Here is a 24,450-nt window from a genome sequence, read left to right on the forward strand (position 1 = left end):
GTAGCGGGTCTGGCAGCAGCAGAGTAAATGTGGACTGTGAGAAGAGAGGAATTTGGAATAGGCAAAGAAGACAAGCAGGTTTTTACACCATTTCTAGGTGGAAACGGGAGCGATAGCAGACGTTTGAGGAAGACTGGAGGATGTGAGGATTCATAAGACACTGAAAAACACCAAGGTATGAGAAGTGACATGGCAGAACGAGAGCATGTGAGGAGGAACAGAAGAGAAGATGAAGATATTGTTGGTGAAATCAGGATCAACATGATACTGTACCTTGCCGACCCCCAGTTTTCCTCCCTCTCGGTGTTCAGTAGCACGGGGGTGGCACTCGGCAGGCAAACAGTCTGTTTTTGAATTTCTACCAGCTATGTGAATTAAAAGAAAAGGGTGTCCTACAGCGCCTGGTCTGCTGCTCATATCTGTCGATATGTCCCATTAGAATTCCACCAAGGTTTCCACTTAAAATGCAAAAGCCAGCCTTGCCCTCCAGATAAGAGGAGAACAGGGACCGTGGCTGTAGATATTGTACTGTATAATGCCATGGCCCTTTCAGTTAGAAAAGTCTGCAGAAAATTAAATTCGCTTTTCCATGGAGACAAGCCTGTGAGGAAGCAAACGAGCATGCACCCAAAGACATAGAGATAATACAAATAATTCACAACACATACAGGTAAAGGGAAAAATGCCACTGACAAGGACGACTGATCACGAAATCCTTGAACTGTATGGGCCCTGTGTTCCAGATAGGAGTGTTATTATTGTGTCTGCGAGAGCCACTTTTTTAATGAATTTCTTTTTTTCCATAGGCAAATATTTCTTTTGTATGAATTGACCCTTTTTGAGTAGTTTGGATTTGGTTAACCACATATGCTAAACCTAGAATCCTTCAAAAATAGGAAAGTGTACATTTCTAGTTCAACTTAACATTCAAATACCACACATTTTTGTTAAGACGATTCGTATCAACCCATTCAGACTGAAAAGAAATCAAATGATCCGACACATGTCTGTTTTTGTCAGTACTGTGTGTGTGTGTGTGTGTGTGTGTGTGTGTGTGTGTGTGTGTGTGTGTGTGTGTGTGTATATTCTACCTGCAATATGACCCAGTGGCCTTCCTTTGCTGTCAAATTGAGGGCTTGCTCGGCAACAACTTCCTGCCCCTGACCAAGAGACACCTTGTGGAAGTTGTTGTTGTCAAATGTGTAGCCCAGCTTCTTCCCTGATAAGAAACAGAGAAACAGATGCATTTTATATTTGGAATGAAAAGGAAAAGATCAGATTAAATCAATGTCAGAATATGGTATGTGGACTCTAAAACAGGTTGAGATCTGCCACACACACACACACACACACACACACACACACACACACACACACACACACACACACATATATATAAATATATATACCGTATATATACAGTATATATATATATATATATATATATATATATATATATATATATATATATATATATATATATGACAACAAACATATTAAAATTCTCATATTTTCCTTCTCTAACTCCAATAGCACATTGAACAGTGGTTAAATGAATTCTAATCTGTCCTAAATTCACAATATGCATGCAAATGCACACAGCACAATCAGCAGATGGTCGGACACTCAGTTTTACTCTGAGACTTTGAGTGTGCCCATTGAAATTTCTCTTGGACAGTACAATTATATCCATCTCTAACTCAAAACCAAGCAGATAGTGAGAGACGTCTGAGGGATATTAGTCCCCTGCACAGCATACAAAATCACATCACCTATCTAATGAAAATCTAATTGAAGCCTAATACAGATGAAAAAATCCAATAGTCACGGCTTTAATGGAAAATCCCCTCCTTTTTGTTCAGGCAGCTGCTCTTCATCAGCAAGTTCTGCCGGAGCGACTGGCTACTCTTAGCTTTGATTTGACTTGCTGCTTTGGCTTAGACTGTTGATAATCAATAATCACAGCCCTTACAGGCAGCTCCAGAATGAGGGTGTCCACGGCGGCTCTGCGGCTGATTTCCCCACCTGCTGCTCTCTGTCAAAGTGAGGCCTCTTAAAGACTCACATTCATAATGCTATAACCGCATTTAACTGTTATGGTGAAATTTCATCTAAAGAGTGAAATACTGAAAAGAAGCTTGTATGCAGAAACAGAAAGCCAGATCAAATAAAAACCGGTTGTGAATCATTAAGTGCTTAAATAAAAATGTACAGACACTTCAAAATGCACAGGGGTCTCAATTAAACCAGCCAAATAAAAAAATAAAAAATAAAAACAATCCACCAAGCTGATGCCATCCCTGCGATCTGAATATTTAATGCTGGTAGCCTCAAATTCCCACAGAGTGAATTATTTGGTGACAGATCCAAAAGTCTTTGACTTTTAGCATACTGGTCAAAAATGAAGACAGTGTCTCGCTGTCATAGACATAATTCAAACAGGAATGAGAAGTAAGTCTGAAAGCAATGACATTTACTTTCTGCTGCCCCTAATACACCAGTGGTGTCCTCTCATACAGTTTTGACCTTTAGTATAATCCCATCCATCTGCCCCGAGCCTGTTAAGCATCAGCAGTGACAGCTGACATCACAGCGCAGACACAGTAAACGTGATGGGATGACTGCTGTTTTCACTGATACACCTACAAGGTGATCATCAAAGTGGAGATCATTAACACAGGTATGCCTGTGCTCAGCTATTCTACAAAAAACATGCATGTTCCCTATATTTCAGTAATATAAAAACCCAGAAGTCTCTGAGTCCCTTCTCAAAAATAGACGATGTCAGGGTTTGACACTTCCCCCAGTTTTTGAGTTTCAGTTCTGTCCCTCCTGTTTCCCATCTGCCCAGATTGTCTGCACCTGTGTCTCGTTATCCCCTGTGTATATCTGGTCTTATCTTTCCCCTGCTCCCTGTCGGTCCGTACTGTTTTCTCCCTCCATGTTCTCCTCTAGTTTCTGGATCCCTGTTTTGTTCTGCTTTTGATCTTGCTCAGCAGCGCTTTTGGTTTTTGTGGAATAAATCCTGTTTTTGCAAATCCTGCCTCCTGCTGTCCTGCGTTTGGGTCCTCAACAAAACCACACCGTGACAGAACGGACCGACCCGATGGACCCAGCGGGAGAGCTCATCACACTGCTGGAGTTCCTCCTCCGGGAATCGGCAAAGAACACGCGCTGGGCCGAGGAGGAGGAGTCCCTCTTCTGGGGAACATGTCTGGCTCTGGGTGGGCCCAGGAGCCTTCAGGCTCAGGGGAGACGACTGCGCTGGCCCCGGCCCCAATCTGTTCCTGTCTCGGCTGTGGTCCTGGATACATCAGCCTCTGTTCCGGCGGTGGTCCCGGACCCCCCTCTGCCAGCTCCAAGGACCCTCTGTCCCCCCACCGAAGCCGGCTCCCCGCATCCCGTCTGCCCCGAAGCTGGCTCCCCGCATCCCGTCTGGGACAGAACTTTTTCCGTGTGTTGGCCCTGTTTTGTTCTGCGTTTGATCCTGCTCAGCAGCGCTTTGGATTTTTGTGGAATAAATCCTGTTTTTGCAACTCCTGCCTCCTGCTCTCCTGCGTTTGGGTCCTCAACAAAACCACACCGTGACAGACGAAGGTGGGGCATTACCGTGCTTCTTCACATCTTTCAAAGGGTCAACCCCTGGAGACGAAGAACATGGGCGTAGCTGCACCTCACTCTTCAAAGGAGATGGCAAAGTCCAGTGATCTGCCAGTCACATAGCGGCTCCCCAGCTTCTCCTCTACGAAGTCTCTGCAGGGAGAAATATGGCTCAGCTCTCATCAACACATACTGTACTTCAGTAATCCTCGACGTGTAACGCATTTATATAGCTGTTTTGAAATATCCATCTGTGCTTGGCTGTGCCTCCTTTTGTGAGCTCAACATGCAAACAACATGTTTAAAGGAGCATGAGGCAGGATTTATGAAAAAAATTCGTATACGTTTTAAGTTTTCTAGTAATGTCAGATGAAGCGTTCCAAACCAAAAAGAAAGAGCCCTCTACCGTATCTCTCCGTTGTCTTGAACAGGCTGTGGGCTGCAAAATGTGCTGCAATTGTGGGGCCGAATTTCCCCCGCTGTTCTGCGGATGTGACGTCAAATGACGCTGCATGCGCATTCTCCCCGTTCTCCCGTGCCGGCTTCGTTGGCTGCAGTACCCCCGACGGCCGTCGTGGTGAAGGGTGGCGCTAGAGAGTCTCATGCTCCTTTAAGACTTGTGGACAACAAATTAGCATATCAAAATAATATCACTTACAACTGTCTTTTTCCTCCTCACTCTTCATTTATTTATCATGTAAAGCACCTTGAATTGCATTGTTGCTGAAATGTGCTATACAAGTAAAATTGCCTTGCCTGCCTTACAACAGTCTTGAGAAAAAGCTTTGCAGCATTTACGTTTATAATGACTCCTTCTTGAATAGGCTCACATTACTGTTACTGCTGGAGTCAGTGGAGAGCCACAGCACCCTGCTAAGTTACTGTAATATGTCCTCATGAACTTTAGCCTTTAACATGCTCACTGAGGCCCATCGCGGCTGAGTTGCAGCTCTTTGTTTTGCATTTCATCCGCATTGCAAAGTCTGTCTCTGGGTTGAACTTGATGGGACATGCACTCCTGCAACGATTGGAAAGTGTCTTAAATGTTTTCCAGTTGTGAATAATCTGGCTCGCTGTAGAATTATGTCTGGAAATCGCGTTTATGACCCGTCTCAGATTGATGGGCAGTAACTATTGCGAGGATTGTTATTGTCTTTCAATTTTTTTTTAGACCAGCAAATCGCCCTCCTTTTATAGAGAAGCTCTCCCTTGAAGATGACTTAATCAAGTGTATTTGATTTGTTGCACACGAGTCCTACTTGCACTCTATTCCTTTAGTAAGGGTCGTCTACTTGGTTTTTCATTCACTGCTTCTGCATTTTGTCGATTTGTGTTAAACAAATAGATTACATTTTAACACCTGGTATCACTAGATTTCAGGTTTGTTGTGATGTCATTTCGTTTGCACCTGAAATTGAAGCCAGACAGATGTACTGTAGAAGTGAGCACAGCTTGTGAGCTTTATCGACTCTTCAAGCTAAATGAGCAGCTCGTCGACCTTTTCCCTTCCAAACACCACATTTCACAGAGATCCTTCACATTCCACAGACCGAGGTGTCTCACCTGATGGCATATGTCATGCGGTCAAGTCTCAGGGCCCTCATCATGCACAGTTTCTGGAGCAAGGTTTTGCTCTTCCACTCTTGTGGGAATTTCTCCTTCTCTGGACACTTAGACTCCACAAACCTCCTCCAGCGATTGGCTGAACCTTTAATGTCTCTGTCTAGGTTTCTGAATTCTTCCATGGCGCACAGAGACTGGCAGTTTGGAAGAGAAAAAAAGTATTCTTAGAGGAAAACCTAGAAGTGCAAATATATTGTGAAGACTGATAAACATGAAAGTTTTTGACCCCTTCAGAAACATTTCTCAAAACCCAGCAGGACTGGCTTTGTCTGCAAAAGATGAAGGGAAAATAAAACAAAAAAGAGCAGTGCTTATCTCTTCCTCATGATTATATAAATATTATTTATTTAAAATGGAAGATGCTGAGCAAACACAATCCCTTTATAACAGCATGGGGTTGAGGAAGTCTAAACAAGCATCCGTTTGCTGCAGAATCAGTGGGAGCTCTGCTGCGATGCCCAAGATGACAGGCACCTTATCTCATCTGTGGAAAACCAGCAGTGTCACACAGTGAAGCCTCAAGCAGGTATGCACGCGCGCACACACACACACACGTAACGTGGATATGCAATTCTCCACACTGTATAAACTACGAGGAAGGTAGTGAAATGTGTCCGTAGTAGACAACATAGAAAGGTCTCGTCCACCCATCACCTCCTCTCGTGACGAGACGATGTGGATCTTTGCAAACAGCCCTTCACTCTGACTTGTTTAATTACCACGGGCCTCACAGCCCTGCAGAGAAGAGAACGCTGAGTCTCAGGGGATTCCTCCTCCGCTAATATCGTCAAGAGAACCAAGCAATCAGACGATCTCATCCCTCTTTAAACATTCCAACTGATTATACTTCCGAGTACGATAGCAAAATCAAGCGACAGAATTTGATTAGTGGGGATTTTAAAATCTACAGTGTGTTGAGTGCAGTAGTCTCTTTCTGAAGCATCAGAAGGTTTTAGGTTAATGTTGTAGGCAGAACAGACTGAAAAATTTATATGTGCAAAGCTAAAAAAAACATACTGCCGTTAGGCTTTAGTTTGCTGCTAAACTGATTTGACAAGAGAACGGACCTCTGCTGTCTGATGTCTACAGGACTGCTTTGCCAAACAGACTCTGTTCCAGAGACATTGCTGGTATGCAGAGTTTGTTCTAGTGCCCTTTCAGTGCTGCTCTGATGAGGGTTACAGAGCAAAGCAGGTCTCCCAAGAATCTCGAGCTGTCAGAATAGACACAGACCTCATTATGATGAAAAGTCTGTACGTTTCTCAGAGATATCTTTTTGAATCTGATGTGTTATAATTCTGAAATCCCTGAAACTGTTTCTTTTACTGCTATGCAAGTCTGTGGAGTCGTACCCAAAGACACTATTGGTTATTTTCTCCCTGATTTTAATGTATTATTGAGCAATTGATTGCAGATAAGATAAGGTGAAAAAGTAAAAAACACTCCTCTAAAACTCCAGGTGACATAACTAAATACTTCAGTTTCTAATTTAAAACAGAGAAAATATATTCATAGAATAATGAAAAAGTGTATTTCTTTTCCTTGATAAGAGCTGAAAAGCAATAACAAATTAATAGAGCTTGAGTATAATTTCTCACTGGTTTGCTGAGGCAATGAGATAAAAATGACCTGCTGGTGTCTCTTTGCGTTTCACTGTAAGATGCCAGCTCATCTCTGCTGTCAAGAACATTTCAAACAGACAACCTTCCCCCGTACCTTGATGCCTCCCCAGGAATGGTTGGACAGAAAATCCACTGGTGATGTTACACCTGGCTGGACAAGGTATCTCAGGAGGAAGTCCAGCTCTGCAGGGTTTATTTCATTATTCATCAGGAGTATCTGGGGACACAACAAACAGGAGGGCGATGCTAAAGTTGCAGCACAAACCGCAGCCTCTTTCCACTTGATTAGATGCAGACAGGGCTGGTACTCTCAAGAGCAGCCGATTCAATGGTGAGCTTGTTCTCAAAACAAACCATGCAGAAGATGAAAGCTGCTCCCCTTCCTACCTGGAACACGAGCTGAGCGATGTACGTGAGCTTGTCACACTCAAACAGGCCTCTGGTGGTGTACTGGAAGACTGAGGAGGGGATGCCGTCAATCAGGTTGGAGACTCGCTGGTTGAGATCCTCATCAGGCTCAGCCTTTAGGACGGCTTTCTGGAAAACCACGTTGAATGCCTGGAAAAGCAGAGGAGAGGTTTCTCTGGGTTGGTTGTTTAGAATGAAGTCAGTTTCACATCTACAACAAGTTATGTTCACATAAATACTGATTGGCAACATGTGGCCCATTTAACCCTCCCATTTAACCATTATAAAAGATACCCAACAGACTTCATGTGATGACTCAAACAGGAGTGTCTAAGGGCCACTACTCAAAGAAAGTTAATTAAAAAAAACAAAAAACAGGACAGCCAGCAACAGACAGACGCTCCCACTCCACTGCACACCATTCTGGATGTCTTGTGTTGATACGAGTCTGAAACTAATCCGGCACTCAGAGGCACTTTCTTCTTTGTGTGTTGGTACCTTTTGGATAATTACAGGGACGAGTCAGGGGACAAGAAGTCTTTATCTATTATTCCTGCAACACCAGAGAAGCTGCAAGAGGGGAGTCAAACTGCATGCAGGTTTGATGATACAAAAACTGTTGCAGAATACCACCGTTTTGTTCAGAAAGAAACGGGGGACGTTGCTCCGGTCCAGACGCACGTGAGCGGGCCCAGTCTGGTGCCGTTATGACCTCCAGGATAACCAGGATAACCTTTGTTGATACTAGCCTTGCTCCACCTTACATGCTTTGTTTCTCTGACTGGTTGTACGTCTATGAAACGGCGTCCAGAGGCTGTTTCCTCTGTGTGTGTTGTTACCGCCCACTGGAAATCAAATTCAAATCCAGAGGAACCAGACGAAGCCCTTGTATTGAAGAGGAAAAGAATTGCTGACCAGGCTGCTTTAAAGGGACTGCTAACATAAAATGCACGGTAGTTACCCTTGAAACTATTTTATTGGATCTGATCTGTGAACTCTCTTAATTTCACTAACAGCAGCATAAGTCACTTTATGGGACCTTATGTTTGAAAAAGATACCTTTTAGTTGTGCTTTAAATTGCAACATTACAAAATAAATAATTGCACTCATCCTCATAAAACTGTAATTTCAGTTTACCAGACTTCTTTCTTTCACCTTGTGTGAAAATGCACATTACAATGCACCGTATTTCATTTTGTCCACAAGGTCAAACGTATAAAAACTCAGAATGTGTTTGCATTTGATTATATTGGGAAATAACTTGAGTGGAGGCAGCTACCTGAAGAGTCGGGAGTGATTGCAAACCATATCTCAGAATGCCTTCTCTCAGGCTCGCCGGCTGACAATATGAGAGACATTACGCTCAACATAACCACATTAGGGAGCCGCAAACACAATAAAAGCAGGGAAAAGAGCATAAAACACGATGAGCAAATGGAACGGAGGATGGGAGAGAAGGAGGAGTGAGTGTAAAGGGGGGTCTCACTGGGAACCCGTGAGGAGGGCAGGAGACGAGGTGGGTCAATAGACAGCCTACCTTCGGAGAGAACTCGTACATCGGGTGGATTTTATTGAGGTCGTTCATTATGAAATACAATAAGGAAGCCCGCGCTGCTGCTAGACGGTAATGCTCCCGAGCCACATTGATTTTGGCCTCTGTCACCTTGGCTTCTTTTACCTGTGGTAAAGACAGTTTGAGCAGAAAGACAATCGTGGTCATAGACACAAAACCGCTGCACAGGTGTGCATCATATCTTCACAGTACATCAATTAGTTCATGATGAACTTGTGCCCAATCCAATAAAGCACCCTCCGGTGAAGAGAAAAGCTTTTCCAATTTCACAGTTCCAACCAAAATGTTCTCATACTACGTGGTACATGGCAATTAGGTGTTTGGTTTATTATTATTATTATTATTCATTTTGTAGATAATTCCTGTACAGTTGTATTACAGAAAAGAAAATCAAAGGCAGCGCTCATGTAAAGACAAAGGGGATACTCTGATGGTGAAGCAAACATTTCGAAAGTTTCTCCAACAATAAAAGGAGGGAAAAAAGCCACCAGCTGAACGTGGAGTCGTTTCCCCGGACGGGGCAGCCATCTGATTAGACCAAACCTGTAAATCAGCAGCCGAGCTTTAGTGAACCACACCAGTAAGGCAGGACATCATCGCTCCTCCTCCACGTTTTAAGTCCTCAGCCAATCCTGAGTGTAACTGTGACAGTAATGGGGTGGACGTCTTTTTGAACGCCGCACAGGAACGAAGGATTAGGAACGCCACGAGTGTAAAAATGTGACATGTACTTTTGATGTACTTTATTGTGGTTCTGGTTTGGCAGTGATGCTGCTCGTTATTGAAAGGAACTAGACGTGTGTCTGCTGAACACAAAAGTACGTTTCTAAGCAGACAGCATCAAAGAAAAAAAAAAAACCTCTCCAGTGATGAATCACAGGGTTTAAAACCCATGTTTTACTCTGATCATACTTTTTAAACTTGGAGTGAAAAGTCAGAGATTGAATCATAAAGTCAAAATTGTGTTTAAGACATTTTAACATGATAAATGTAATACTTAGGGCCAGTCCCAATACACCCCCTATACCCCCAATACACCCCCTAGCCCTACTTTTCAGCCCTACCCCTAAATTTTGCACGTTCCCGTGAGGGTAGTGGTGTCCCAATTCCTCTTTGCATGTAGGGGTAGTGGGCATAACGAGGGGTAGGGGTGTGAATCTACCCCTTCATGGCTAGGGATTTCAGATGCTGACTCGCTGGCCGAGGGCCTGAGAAAATTTCCCAGAATGCTTTACGTCATCATTTGCAGACTGAATCAAACAAAAAAACACGGCGGACATTCCTCATTTTTAGTGAATAAAATCAATATTTTGAGTTAGTTTCTGCATAAAAATGCGTTTTGATTACATTTCTAGCGAGAAATATATATTTTACTTTCATAATATTCACTCAGTGAATGTACATAGTCACTCGCTTGCTCGTTGTTGCAAAGTTTTTTCAGATCTCGCCAGAATAAAGGCTGATTTATGGTTCCGCGTTACACCAACGCAGAGCCTACGGCGTAGGGTAGGCGGCGACGAGCGCGTACGGTGCGCGTCGCCGCCTACCCTACGCTGTAGGCTCTGCATCGATTTAACGCGGAACCATAAATCAGCCTTTATTCTGGCGAGATCTGAAAAAACTTCGTAACTTCTGGAGGACCAGAGAAAATTTCACTTTATATTATCACTTTATAATATATTATATTATATTTTTTATTGCTTCACTTTATATTCAGACAAACTAATGTGGCAGCTACAACTGTTAGATTTCATCTATTAAACCAACATTTATCTTCCTAAATGATTTATTTCAGCCACAGAGCTGCAGGTCAGTTTGTTGGATCACTTTCTCCCCAGGACGACGGCGCAGGTCGACCCGGCGATCATGTCGGCACTCCGGCCGTGAGTTGCTGCTGCTCCCGAGCTGAAGGCTCTTCTCATCCCTGAAAACATCGGATCAAATTTCTTAACAGGCGTTATTTGGATAAACTGAGCCCATGTTGGGGATCTTAACGGTTACTTTTACGCCTGAAAAAATATTAAAACTTGATAAAGTGTACCTCTCTGTCTTTACAAATAATCAAGTGGTTCACTCCACACTTAAAATTTGGTATCAATTTAGGAAACACTTCAAATTTAAGTCAGCATCTACTTTAGCTCCATTACTGAACAATCATTTATTTCGACCTCCGCTTACAGATTCAACCTTTCTCATATGGCATAATAAGGGCCTGAAAAGTTTTGGAGATCTTTACAAGGATGGTATCTTTCGCAGCTTTGCAGATCTCTCAGGTGAATTTAATCTCCCGCCTTCTCATCTCTTTCGATACTTTCAGATTAGACACTGCGCTAAAGCTTTGTTTCCAGTTTTTCCATCCTCTCCGCCGACTCTACAGTGGGAGGTGCTTTTAAACCATGATCCACTTCAAAAATCACTGATCTCTAAGGTTTACGATGACCTTCTGTCTTTCGATCTCTCTCCAGTTATTAAAGTTAGGGCTGCCTGGGAAGATGAACTGGATCTAAATTTGGAGGATGACTGGTGGGACGCTGCTCTTAAAAAAATTTACACAAGTTCATCCTGCGCTCGTCTTACACTTATACAGTTTAAAGTACTGTTTAGAGTCCACTTTTCTAAAGCTCGACTCTCACAGATCTATCCCAGTGTCACTGACGAATGCGACAAATGTCATGCCTCGTCCTGCAATTTAACCCATATGTTTTACTCTTGCCCACTACTTTCTCGCTTTTGGTCGAATTATTTTGACACCATGTCAAAAATACTCTCGGTGAATATAAAAGTCTCCCCCCATGTTGCCATATTCGGGCTCCCAGAGGTCCATGGCCGGTTTACTTCAAACCAAAAAGACATTTTGGCTTTTACTTCCTTACTGGCAAGACGCCACCTTCTTCTCCACTGGAAGTCGACTAAGGCTCCTTCTAGTACCCAGTGGCTCAACGACACCATGTTTTTTCTGAAGCTGGAAAAGATTAAATATTCACTGAAGGGTAGTTGCAACAAATTTTATAATAAGTGGCTTCCCTTTCTTACATTCTTCCACTCTCTCCAGTCCCTGCCTCCTGATTGACGGATCCCCCCCCCTCCCTCTCTTCTCTCATTCCTTTCTTTCTTCCTCCTTTTTATTTATCTTTTTATTTACTTTTCTTTTGTTTTTGGGTTGTTTTTTTTTTTTTTTTTTTTTTTTTTTTCTCCCTTTTTATTCATCTATTTTTTTAATTCATACTGTTTAGCTTAAATACTTAAATATTACTTGTATATAAGAATATAATAATTTTCGTGTATTTGTCATTGTTTTGTGTGGATTTTTTGTTCTGTTCTTAATTCCAAAAAAAAAAAAAAGGAGGTAGACTGTATATCTTTTTTTTGTTTATTCCTGTTCAACTGTGCCTTACCCCCTAATAAAAATATCAAAAAAAAAAAAAAAAAAAAAAAAAAAAAAAAAAAAAACTTGATAAAGTGGCATATTAACAGCGCTACAGCGGAAATTAAAACAGCTTTTAGCTCTCGGGTTCCTGATATGGTGTGACGTATGTGCAAACGTAACTACGCAGTCGCTTACGTACCCGAACGTAAACCACGCAGTGACGTAGCCAGTGGTGTCCCAATCCCTAGGGAAGATTACAAAGCCCTACCCCTTGTGGCTTCATTTTGAGGGAGAAGTGGTAGTGGGTGAGGGCTAGTGGTAGTGAGTAGGGTGAACATTGGGATTGGCCCTTAACCAACTGTAAATGTATTAGTATTACGAAGAAATGCACAACAATAAGTTACCTCCAAATTGTATGCATTTTAGTGTGAATATAATCCTAAAAGATTCCGTAAGAACATCAGCCACAAATTTAGTAGATAATAAAACAGTATTGTGGTAAGGAGACTTAAATTCATACATGTTTCTGTGTATGCTACTGTACGTTCATGTTGGCACAAAGACCAGGACTGTTAGCTCTTAGCTGCCACTTGATTGGACACAACTGTGTGATTGAACGGCGAAGGACCTGCTGGGTATGTGGTGCCCTGTTAGGGCTGGGCGATTTTGGACAAAAATAAAACCCCGATTTTTTTGTCTGAAAACCCGATTTTCGATTTCAATTTTTTTGGTAAAACTACAAAAGACAATGGAATAAATTGTTTCAAATATTTTATATTTATTTTTAAAGAAAAATAGCAAACAAATTTCCCTATTGGGAATGAAGTGCAATTGAAAGATACTGTAAATCCTCCTTGAGTTTAGTAAAGTGACAACATTTACAATTTTCTTGACCAAACAAAGATGACTAGACGAGCTCTGTCTGTAATGCAGCCAGCTGCAAAAAATTAAAATCGATTTTCCGATTTTCCTTTTTTTAACATCGTCTTGATTAATAAATCCGATTTAGATTTAAAATCGATTAATCGCACAGCCCTATGCCCTGTTTGGATTAACTCATGAGTTACATCATCACATACTCTGACATCATCATGCAGAGGTTTTTCAGAAGTGCTCCAGAGGAAAACTGGCACAAGCTGATCATCTTTTTGTAAGTTAAAGAGACAGGAACACAGCAACACTTACAGTTACAATAGAACTATTTTGTAGGCAGATTTTCAGAACTTTAAAACAACTAAAAAGTTAGTAATTTCATGTAAGGTTCCCCCCAGGAAATTGAGGAAACTGCAAGTACTTTTGTAAGCGCCTGGTACATTTTGGATAATTACAGGGGAGAGTCTGCACCAAAAGGCTTTATCTATTAATCCGACAACACCAGAGTAGCTGCAAGAAAAGGAGTTAAATCTTGTGAATGCTTGCTGCAAAATATAACTTGCAACACTTTTATGATCACACACACACTAACAAACTTTAAATATATTCTGTGTCATACCAGAGCCACCACTTGATATTCAGACCTGTTCCTATTTAGTATCCTGTAAGTGGCTGGTAAATCTCAGGTCTTATCCTGCAGTCCCTTCCCGGGTCCCCTCCCCCAGGTTGATAAACACAGCACTAGACTTTACTTTCCAAAGAATTTAAAAAGCAAATCTTCATACAGCAGTGCCCTACTTTGTGCAGAGCATGTGTCGAGCATAGGAACTTGATAAGCATGCTGCTGATATAAAGACGTAATGATCAAAAGAAAAACTATGAAGATCATTTTAAAAGGAATGAACAGGACCTTCTCTTCTATCTCAGCAGTGGTGCGTTTGGTCGTCTCCAGATTCTCCACCAGTGTCTCCGAGGAAGTTTCCTGAAGCGGAGGACAAACGTGAGAGCAAGTCGTCCTCCAGCGTCTTCAGAGTGATCTTGAAACCGTTCTGCTGCTTCGTCAGGTCGGACTGAGAGACACAGAAACACTTTGTGTAAAAAAAAACGTGTACATGTCAAAGGATTTCTCAGATATATCATCATCTTAATCTGAGCCGATGGGAGATGCCAACAGGGTGCGTCAATATGAGGGCATTAATACTGAAGGACACCTCAAAGGCAGAGCTGATCAATAAACTCTGCATCGGCTATCTGGACACATGAAGGGAGCGCTCTGGGATGGATTAACTAGTTTCCGTCAGGCTGCCAACATCAAACCTCTGTCGAGCAACCGTCGATTTGTGCAGGAGGGCAGGGAGCTTTGATGCTGAATAATGCACATGTTCATAATAAATTATCTGTAGTGAAGAAATAATGCTAATGAATCATGAGCCAATACAAGCATCAGGTAAGAGGTGGACTCATACATACGTACACAGATCTTAGTTTTACTCGCACGTCACCGCATGAAAATCTATCTTTGAATCTGACTTTTTCTTCTCTCACTTTTTCAAAGCCTGGAGTTTGAGAAGCGTTACAACAAAGACGACAGGGCACGGCTGCTCTCTTTATTGCTTCATCCTGCTTTGTCCTTCATTGAAGTTTGGCACCACATACTGTACTGGTTTCAACTTTATGACTTTGCTTTATTGAAGTTTCCCTCAAGAAACGCTTTGGTGACATTCCAATTGTCCTGCTATAATTGCAGAAGGATGGGCTGTCCTCTATGTGGCATGATCCCTGACATATGACAGTCATGCATGGGTGGTCCTGCCATTTCCTTCCTGCAAAGCTGCATCTGAGCAAACCACACGACTTCTGTAACAATGTCCTATGGACAGATGAGACCAAAGTGGAGTTGTTTAGGTTTGGTTCAAATGAAATGCGGCATTTCAGCAGAAACACCACATAGTCACTATAAGGCAGTGTTTCTCAATCCTGGTCCTCGTGGGCCCCTGTCCTGCATGTTTTAGATGCCACCCTGCTTCAGCACACCGTGATACAAGTACCTGTGTCATCAACAGAGTTGTGCAGACCTTGGTGACAAGCTGATGAGGACCTTTAATTAGAATCAGATGTGCTGGTGCAAGGAAACATCTAAAAGATGCAGGACAGTGGCCCACGAGGACCAGGATTGAGGAACACTGCTATAACACATAAAACAAATAGACTCCATCACCACATTCAAAACTCAACTCAAAACTCACCTGTTCAAACTTGCCCACTCACTCTGACCGGACATTGTGCAATACATCTCACCAGTTTGTTTATTTAGTGTTTTATTTACTTCTTTTTTTTTTTTTACACTGTCTATTGCTGCTTTCATGGATGTCTTTTTTTTTGTATTCTTAACTTATAAAATGTATTTTTAATTGTATTTCTTGTTTTAATCTTGTAAGGTGACCTTGGGTGACATGAAAGGCGCCTCGAAATAAAATGAATTATTATTATTATTATTATTATAATAAGGCATGGCGTTGAAAGGGTAATGCTTTGGAGCCACAGGACTTGTGCACTTTGCAGTGACTGAGTCAACCATGAACTCCTCTGTACATCAGAGTTGAAACCGGATCATGCAACAGGAGCAGCACACTAGCAAATTTACACCTGAATGGTTGCAAAATAAAATAATCGTGGTTTTGGGAATGTCCTTGTCAAAGTCCAGACCTCAACTTAATTGAAATGTGGTGGGGCCTTAAAACTTTAGCTGCACAAAAATGAAATGCCCAAAAACCTCATCGACTAGTACAGTAGGTTAGGAGTAATGAATAATATTAATAAAACTGTAATAATGGAACATAATTCCTCCACTATCCTGTCAAACCATGCAGGTAGTTCCTAGTTCATGTTACTGCTGTCAAAAGTAGCTCTACAAGCTATTAAATTAAGGGGGTTATTTTACTATATTTTCACACACACACACACACACACACACACACACACACACACACACACACACACACACACACACACACACACACACACACACACACACACACACACACACACACACACACACACACACACACACACACACACACACACACACACACACAGGCTTAAAAAGGGTACTAACTTCTGCACATGACTGTACATGCTCTAAATCTGCAGTGGAATAAAAAAGCACGTCATTGGCAGCAGTTTTGGGATGTGATCTGCAGCAGAGAGGAAAAGACGATAACGTGTCTGTGTGGTGGACATTCCCCTCGCCTGCACTCACTGCTCTTGAGGGGGAAAGCCATCCACACTGAAACATTCCCCACTGCATGCAGTAATTAGTCAGTTTTTAACGATTAGCTTTCCTCTGGCGCATTGTACTGATAATTACCCCTGCTTGGGAAAAACAAACAATTAACCAGTCAGCAGAACACCCCTAATTGGTATTAAAATGAGATATTGCGTCTATCATTTTTTTAGGCAAATGATTACTGAGTGTTACGATAATTTGAGAAGTAGAGCGCTCATTAACGAAGGAGGTCTGGCTAAGAATGCACATGAGAACGCACACATGCGGAGAACAAGAATGAGGCGAGGTAGTTTTTGTGGTAAAAGGTTGAAGACTGATCTCCCCTGAGCAGTCTCCAAAAAAAGGCAACTTGACATTTTAAGCTCTTTATCCTCCCTTAGCCTCTTTTAGACGAGAGTCATTTCACCCAGGAGTCATCTTAAGGCTCAGTAGCAACGCTAACCTCATTAAAGGCATAATGGCACGGAGTCACGCAAAGAATATAAACAGGTAGAGCCAATTTGCTCTCCCCTTTCAGTGTGATGATTGTTATCAGTCTGGGTTGTTTACTGACAACAAAAAGCTATTCAGCACTTCATTCTACAGGCTGTGTTTTAATAGGAGCCTGGGAGTGGCGGAGCCCCCGCCACCCCCTTCAACTTTCACTGTTAATTAAAATGATAAGCGATTTACAGATCTAGTTTTTTTTTTTTTTTTTACGTTTCATCTTTCAATCTCAGTGAGATGCTAATTAAAAAAAGGCATCATTAAATCATATTTCACTCCACTGGTTTTGCTGAGGGGACAGAGGGTTTAAAATAACTGGCATTTTGAAATTTCTTCTCCCCTTCTCCATTTGTTAAAAATGCTGATTTGACTGTGGATAAAAGCCTGCAGGCCTGAGTGAAGTGCTGCCTACAGAGGCTAAATCCAAACAAAGACGCCTCAGAAAACCATCAAAATGCAAATAGGACTGTGTTAGAATAAATCTGCCTGACCCGTTAACAAAATTCCCACAATATCTTCCGTTTTGATCTCCGAGACGCTGCCGTAAGCCAGACATGTTCCGAACAAGGATGGATTTCTGATTTCCCTTCCCCCCCTTAACTAACAAGAAGTGCATTTTAGGAACAGTGAAAGTGTGTCAATGTGTTGTCTAATTGCTGTGGTACATCAGCGCCATTGGCTAATCCATTTCAAACAACTGACATGAAAAGAGCAGATTGTGGGTGAGGAGAGACAGAGGCATCGTTAGACGCCGGGGCTTTGATCAAGTGAATCTTCCCTTAATAACGCACATTTACATTCTTGCAGTGTCCCATACTGTGGATATCGTAACAATGTGCTGCTCATTACTCCTGGAAAGTTGGTCGTGAAGCTGCAGGTTCCCGGCAGCTTTGTACACAGCATATTGAGCTCGCCATTAAATCTGACCAGCGATGACAGCTGAGCGTTGCAGCAGGAGGAGGCGTCGCTGATCAGCAGAGTGGAACAACAGCTTTCGCCTCCTCACAATCACAGATTCAGGGGTCAGCAGAGTGTAGAGAGCCATTTACAACGAGAGGGAAAACACACCTCAAAGCGTCTCCTGCCTGCCTCCTCTTTGATTTTGGAGATGTGCATATGTGAGAGCAACACTAAAAGGAGTGATTAAGAGAGATGAAACCTCCCCTGAGGATGGTATCAAGATGCAATTAAACAATTCCTGGTATGTGGCCAAAAGTCACCAGAACAGAAAAGAAAACGGAACAAAACTGATTTTTGCTTTTTTACTTGTTTGGATATCATCGGTTTAAACATTTGCTATGTTTTTTATATTCTATTTTGAATACATATGGTTTGGTGATGGTATGGAGATTTGGAAATTATTGTATTCTGTTTTTGGTACATCTTATAGTGTAGTGTAGAGTTGTAGTACAGTAAGCATGGACATCACTGCAATCACACGACATGGACTGCCTCCTGCTCTTAAACTGAAGTGTTTGTTATTTGTGCTCTTGCAGCAGCATGCAGACACTGTCTGTAATCTGAGCTTTAGCTTTGGGCAAATGTTTGTTTTTCACATCAGTTCCAACAAGAGTAACGGGAAACAAAACTGAAGCCATGCAGAACTATTAAAAGAAAACTCATTATTGGCTCAGAGTTTATGTTAATATGCTTCCAAAAAAGAAATCATGCACATTTAAAATGATCTCATTTTCTTTTTATATCATGTTCATTTGCAGACATGCCTGTCCACAAGGTCCACACACACACACACACACACACACACACACACACACACACACACACACACACACACACACACACACACACACACACACACACACACACACACACACACACACACACACACACACACACACACACGCAGGGTCTCTCTCTCTCTCTCTCTCTCTACCCAGCAGTCAGTTTCATTATTATCCCACATTCACCAGCCCTTAATCAAAGACACTCATTGATTGTTTGAAATCAAAGGACCCGAAGGTGCAAACTCTTGTGATGGTTAAAGAAACCTGGTGTTTTGTGGGTGAAGTAGAGTTAAAGATGGATAATGATAAGCAAGAGTGTTGTGCTCAGCCTCGGGGGCCCCCTGAATACCCCCACTGCTCGTTTAACTGCTCCTGTTCAGAGCAGATGCCGGGAGTGAAACTCAGCCTGACATGGAGTGTGCTTGAGTAAAAGCGGAAGAGCAACGGGTTTTCTTTCATTTCTGCTCACATTCACAGTACGTTCATGTACCATTGCATCATGTTCCACTGCTCTGCCCCTCCACTAACGCTCTGACCTCCTTACCTTCAGCTCCTCGAGGTCCGGTCTCTCCATGCTGACCACTGCAGCCAGCAGCTGATCCTCCAGACCGTCTCTGGTCACTGTGAAGTTTATCACGGTGCACTGGGCCTGCAGCTCCGGCTGGTAATGAGGGTTGGCCAGTGTGAAGTATGAGGTGGAAAGTGGGGTTGTACACGCACTCTTTGTCGCCGATCTTTATGTACCTGAAATATTATTATATTATTAGTGTTTCAAAATGAAGGTCAAGACTCTAGAATATCAAGATTTGACATCACCAGGAGACTTGTGATTGACAGCTGCTCTGTTATAACCTGTACCCAATTAAAATCCGTTATGTCTTCCTGTGATCAAACAAAAAGGTGTTTGTAAGTTTCAGGTTACTAATTTACTCAACTTTTTGTTTTTGTTCCTTTTGAGTATGAAAAATGCATAAGGCTGGTACAGCACACGAGCTATTGATCCAGCAACAGAATCCGATACACACAAAGGAATTAGTTAAAACAAGGAATCAATAGGTGGCAGTTTTGCAGTGACTGATGAAGGTTAATATTTTTCACTGAATGACTAACATTTTTGAAGTTTAAATACCCTATAAATGCAAAATGAAAGAAAACAAAGTGAAAGCAATCAATGCTTGTTGATTAGAACAACTCACTGCATGACTTTACAGTTGTTAAATGTAAAATCACTGCTCATGTCTGAGAGGAGCATCAAGTTCCGTGTTTTAGGTCACCTCTTATTGCAAAAACATGCACAAAAATGTTTTAGGGTCCACATACTGTGTTAGGGCACCGACTGTTCTACTGTACCTCAACATACTTTTTAGAGTTGAAAGGAAACTTAATGATCATACTTATCGTTACTCATAATGTACATAGTGAAAAGGAATGACTACAAACAGCTGAGGACAGCTGTCAATGATGAAAACAGTTTGGAACTCAGCGTCTCAGACACTTCAGACTGAAGCAGGAAGCCTCACCTGCCCTTTTTAATGGTTTCTCTGCCCAGCAGAGGTCCGAGAACGGGATCCATTATTTCCCCTAAGTTCTCTATGAGCACCACATCACCGGCTGCCAGCGCTCTCTCCACTGCCTTTCAGGACAAAACACAGGGAATCCATAACATTTTCCCAACAAACTGGGACGGCGCTGCACCGAAAGGCTTCTTACCCTTGCTCTTCGGTGCGGATGACCCTCAGGCTTTCGCCATATTTGTTTTTGATCCACTTGATGCCCTGCAGCTGGGGGTCGACCAGCGCTGGCAGGACGTGAGGATGGTGGCGTTGTCCGTGGACATCCGGTCAGCGGGCAGGCCCTCATTTTGCCACGTCGCAATGTCGGCATCGTCAATCAGCGTGGTCAAAGGGTCCAAGTCTTCGGTGACCAGGATGGGAACCTAACATATGTAATGAAATATTTTTTACAGGTTGGAATATCATAAAAGGTTTTATTTTTAAACCTGAGGTTCTCTGAATGAAATGGTTTCACATCAAACCAATAAATAGCACTTGTGGAAGTGACAGAGCTCTTAAAACATCATCCAGTCATGTACTGTATGTGTCACACAAGCAGCGTTTCTGGACAGCTGTCTCATCTGGGGTTGTGACTTCAGAGGCAGGTTTCAAGGAAGGGGGTTGTAGTTTTGAGTCATTTGTTTCATCTACTTAAAGAACAATTTGTTTCTCAAATTTGGTCATAGATCCACTCAGTGGTTTTCAGAGCTATGATCAAATTTTAACTGATACAAAAGGAAATGCAGAATAAAAATGCCAACAGGTCAAGAAACAGTCCAAAATGCTCAGACTGTCTTCTTCCAGTGGTTTTACTATAAAGTCCTCACATAAAAAATAATAATATAATAATAATAATAATTTCCAGAGACATGAATATATAGTTTGGAAAACATTTGGTGAAAACGTCAGAGATGAAGTACAACAGCTCTCTTTTCAACCATGTTTTCGCAGTTTGGTTCAAAGCAGCAGATTGTTCTTCCAAAGGGCTTTGTCTGTTTTAAAATATGTAGGAATGCAAAAAGAACATTGGGCATTAATAACAATCATAACCTATGAATTATATTGTGACTTATGAGAGAGGATACAGTACATGAACTCAGAGGCTCACACACAAAACTCTTTATTTCTCTTTATTTGTCATCTGAACATTGGCCACACATTTGGCACTGATCTCTATTTTTAAGGTATAATATTAAATCTAGTAAAAAAAAAAGGGTAATTTTTCTCACACTGCTTTGTTTAATATACAAAGGCTAACATTAATAACTGTCGGTGGTCCATTCATGACAAATGCAAACTTGAAATTTCTAACTCTGATTTCTAGACGAGGAAAAAGAAATGAAGAAAACAGCAAAGTGAAGTCAGATTTCCTCATTGGCGTGTAAAACATCAGACAAAGCACTGGCAGTGTGTCAATAAGTAATTTCTTTCCTAAGTGAGCTATATGCTCATTAGAATCTAACAGTAACAGTAAAGCAAGACCCAGGAGCAAAAGAAATGTGACTTTCCCACCAAATGTAGATGTTATTTATGTCATTATACACTCTATGTCCCTTTGAAAATCATCTGATCTCAAGTTTCTGATGAAAAGCTAATATGAGCTAAGATAATCACGCTAATTCGAAGCAGTCTGAAACAAACTAATCATCCCGTAATGTTGGCTGAAGGATATGAAATATTCAATGTTTTTTTAAACCTTAAAATATTAAAATTTACTCGCAGATTACCCACCTTCAGCTGACTGAGATACGGCTTCCAGCAGCTTCCCAAGAGGTGCTGCCTGTAGTGTTTGGTGAAGTAACCGAAGTAGGAGACGGAGGTGGTGACGAAAGTTTTCGATGGCTTCCGCCCAGCGAACGTTTTCCGATACCAGACCACCCACCTGGGCAGCAGAGAGACCACAAACACACACACTTGTTTTTGTTTTTAAAACTTGGCATATTCACCAAAGGCACCGCGTTAAGTCAAATCTAAATCAACCTATGGATCCATAAATATTGTGGTCTTGAAATGTTTTCTGTTTTAGAGTCTTGTTTTCTCCTGTCGGGTTTAGTTTTACTCGCATTTCCTGTCCTCCTTTTGCTTAAGTCATTTTGTGTTTGGCATGACTTCCATATTTTATTTTAAAGTCTGAGTTGGAGTTAAACTCTCCTGGCTGCTAACACCTTTCTCTCCTCGGCTCATCTCTCCACATGTGCTGTTTTCCATCTGTCTGTCTTTAATTTATCCTTTCATATCATCTAACTTGATGGTTTTGATTTTTGGTCCTTGTAAATCCTACTAAGCAATGTTTTTGGTTGAAAATAAAACGTTCTATAGTTTGTTATGTCTGCCTCTGTATCTCCTGTGTTTGAGTCCTCGCTACCACTGAACACAACAACGATTTTTCCTACCTGTCCTTACCCTTCTACTTTTAAGCACTTTTTTATTTTGTTTTTCTCCCAATTCTACCCCCGCTGGTCATGTTTCAAAACTTCCACTTGTTCTGCTGCATATTCACCTTAATATCTTATCTCTTTTAAATTTCAGCGCTTTTATACATACTGTAAATTCAGCACACAGCCCTTCAGGCGCTTGACTGCATTTGCATTGATATTCAGGACGGACCGGTAGATTTCCAGCAGCTTCACACCTTTTGTTGCTCCTGTCAGGCCTTTTGCAATCTTCCTCTGAATAATTTAGATTATTGTAACAGGACTGTCAACACTCATCTTTTTGTTTCGCTGTTGTCAGCAGGCGATTCAAGCAGCGGTAGATGATGGTGGGATTTAAGTTCATCATTGTGTGATTGTGTCTGTGCAAGCAAGTGTACACATTATAAACTTAAAGGGAGATATAACCACACCAACAAACAAAATGTAAAACTACAAAGTGTATAATTATAATTACGAACTCTTGAGCTACTGGTGATGCAGATACTTGATTCTGTAACTAATTATTTCTCAAATGTTTTCATACACTCTGATGTATAGAGCGGGATAGATAAATGCATCAAACAGATTATATTTCTCTTTGGATTTAACACAGAAACCTAAAAAAAAGCTAATGAATTTGTTAGAAATGTAAAACCTAAAACTATATCACTGCATGTAAATTTCCCGCTGTCAAAGTGAAGAATACGATCTTGAATATCTTCAGGAAACATCAAAACCCGTAAAACTGCTCATTAAACATTTGTATCCGTGGACAGAATTCATTTACAACATGTTCCTTTTCACAAATAGCAACAAAACAGCTGGTAAAAACTAAAAAAGGAAGCTGACATTTAAGAACTTGTGGATGTGGATGTGAAGTCAGCGTGACTTTCACTCAAACATCTAACAGCGTGTGTAGTTGTAGGCGTCAGCACTGACGTCAGCGGACCATGGGATTAATCTACAAGCCTCTCATTTAGAGCCGAACTCAGACACTGAGCAGGATTTCAGTCACGGAGTGAATGAATCAGCTGCTGAATGAGTCCCAGAGTCTTTATTGAGCTAATTCTACAACGGCAGACGTGGAATCTGCTACCTGCTTTTACAGCAGAGTCGGTTTGCAGAGCAGGGGAGTGTAGTTCACCCTGGCTAATCCTGACCACAAACAGACCCGCCGGATATGCAGCGCACCTGTTTATACAGCCGTGTAAAGCTGTGAGAAGGACACGGCGTGATTGTGTGGAGCTGACATGCTGGTGCTCTTCTCACCAAACGGTTGGCCAGTGAAATGACGTTCACCGTTGATTCAGGTTCTCGTTAAGGAGCTGGGAAGCAAAAGACAAACATGCAGAAAAATGGTCAAAACAGTGTTCGTTACATTACAGCGCGGTCCTACTAGACAGGGAAGAAAGACATTTAGCTTGCATGTGAAAGTTACTTTAGAGAGCAATAAAAGTTGGGTAAAACTTGTCATTCGCTCTGCTATGGATTTATTTGGCATATGACAGCAATTAGGACAAGGACAAAGTGGATTAATTGGCGAGGAGGCACACAGGTTCAGTAGATTAGTTTGAGGATTGCTAATTCCCCTTGGCTCTGTACCCGCTCTCCGTCAGGCGATCTGACTGAGGGTTGGAAAATGACAGCGAGAAGTCATGCTGGATCTTATTAACAGTCGTCATCCTGCACTCCACAGGTTTGATGTAAGCAGCCGCAGAGTCCCGAGCCTCGCTCTCTGCTGGGACTCGGTGGCCCTCTGATGTGCTGAATGTCAAATGCCAGGAATAATTATTTACAGCTGCTTTTATCAATGAGGGGCTTTAGGTTGATGGATTTGGTTTTAGATGAATGAAAAGCAAAAGCCTTTAAAGGCACTCAGAGCAGCTTTGTGTCGATGAA

At 41.8% G+C, this 24,450-nt stretch overlaps 1 pseudogene; it reads right to left on the reverse strand.

Annotated features, from left to right (window-relative positions):
- LOC133419100 (dynein axonemal heavy chain 9-like) overlaps positions 1-24,450 on the reverse strand; it is a 178,716-nt pseudogene that overhangs the window by 28,889 nt on the left and 125,377 nt on the right.

Source organism: Cololabis saira, chromosome 19, assembly GCF_033807715.1.
Source record: "Cololabis saira isolate AMF1-May2022 chromosome 19, fColSai1.1, whole genome shotgun sequence".
In the NCBI taxonomy this organism is placed as follows: domain Eukaryota; kingdom Metazoa; phylum Chordata; class Actinopteri; order Beloniformes; family Belonidae; genus Cololabis; species Cololabis saira.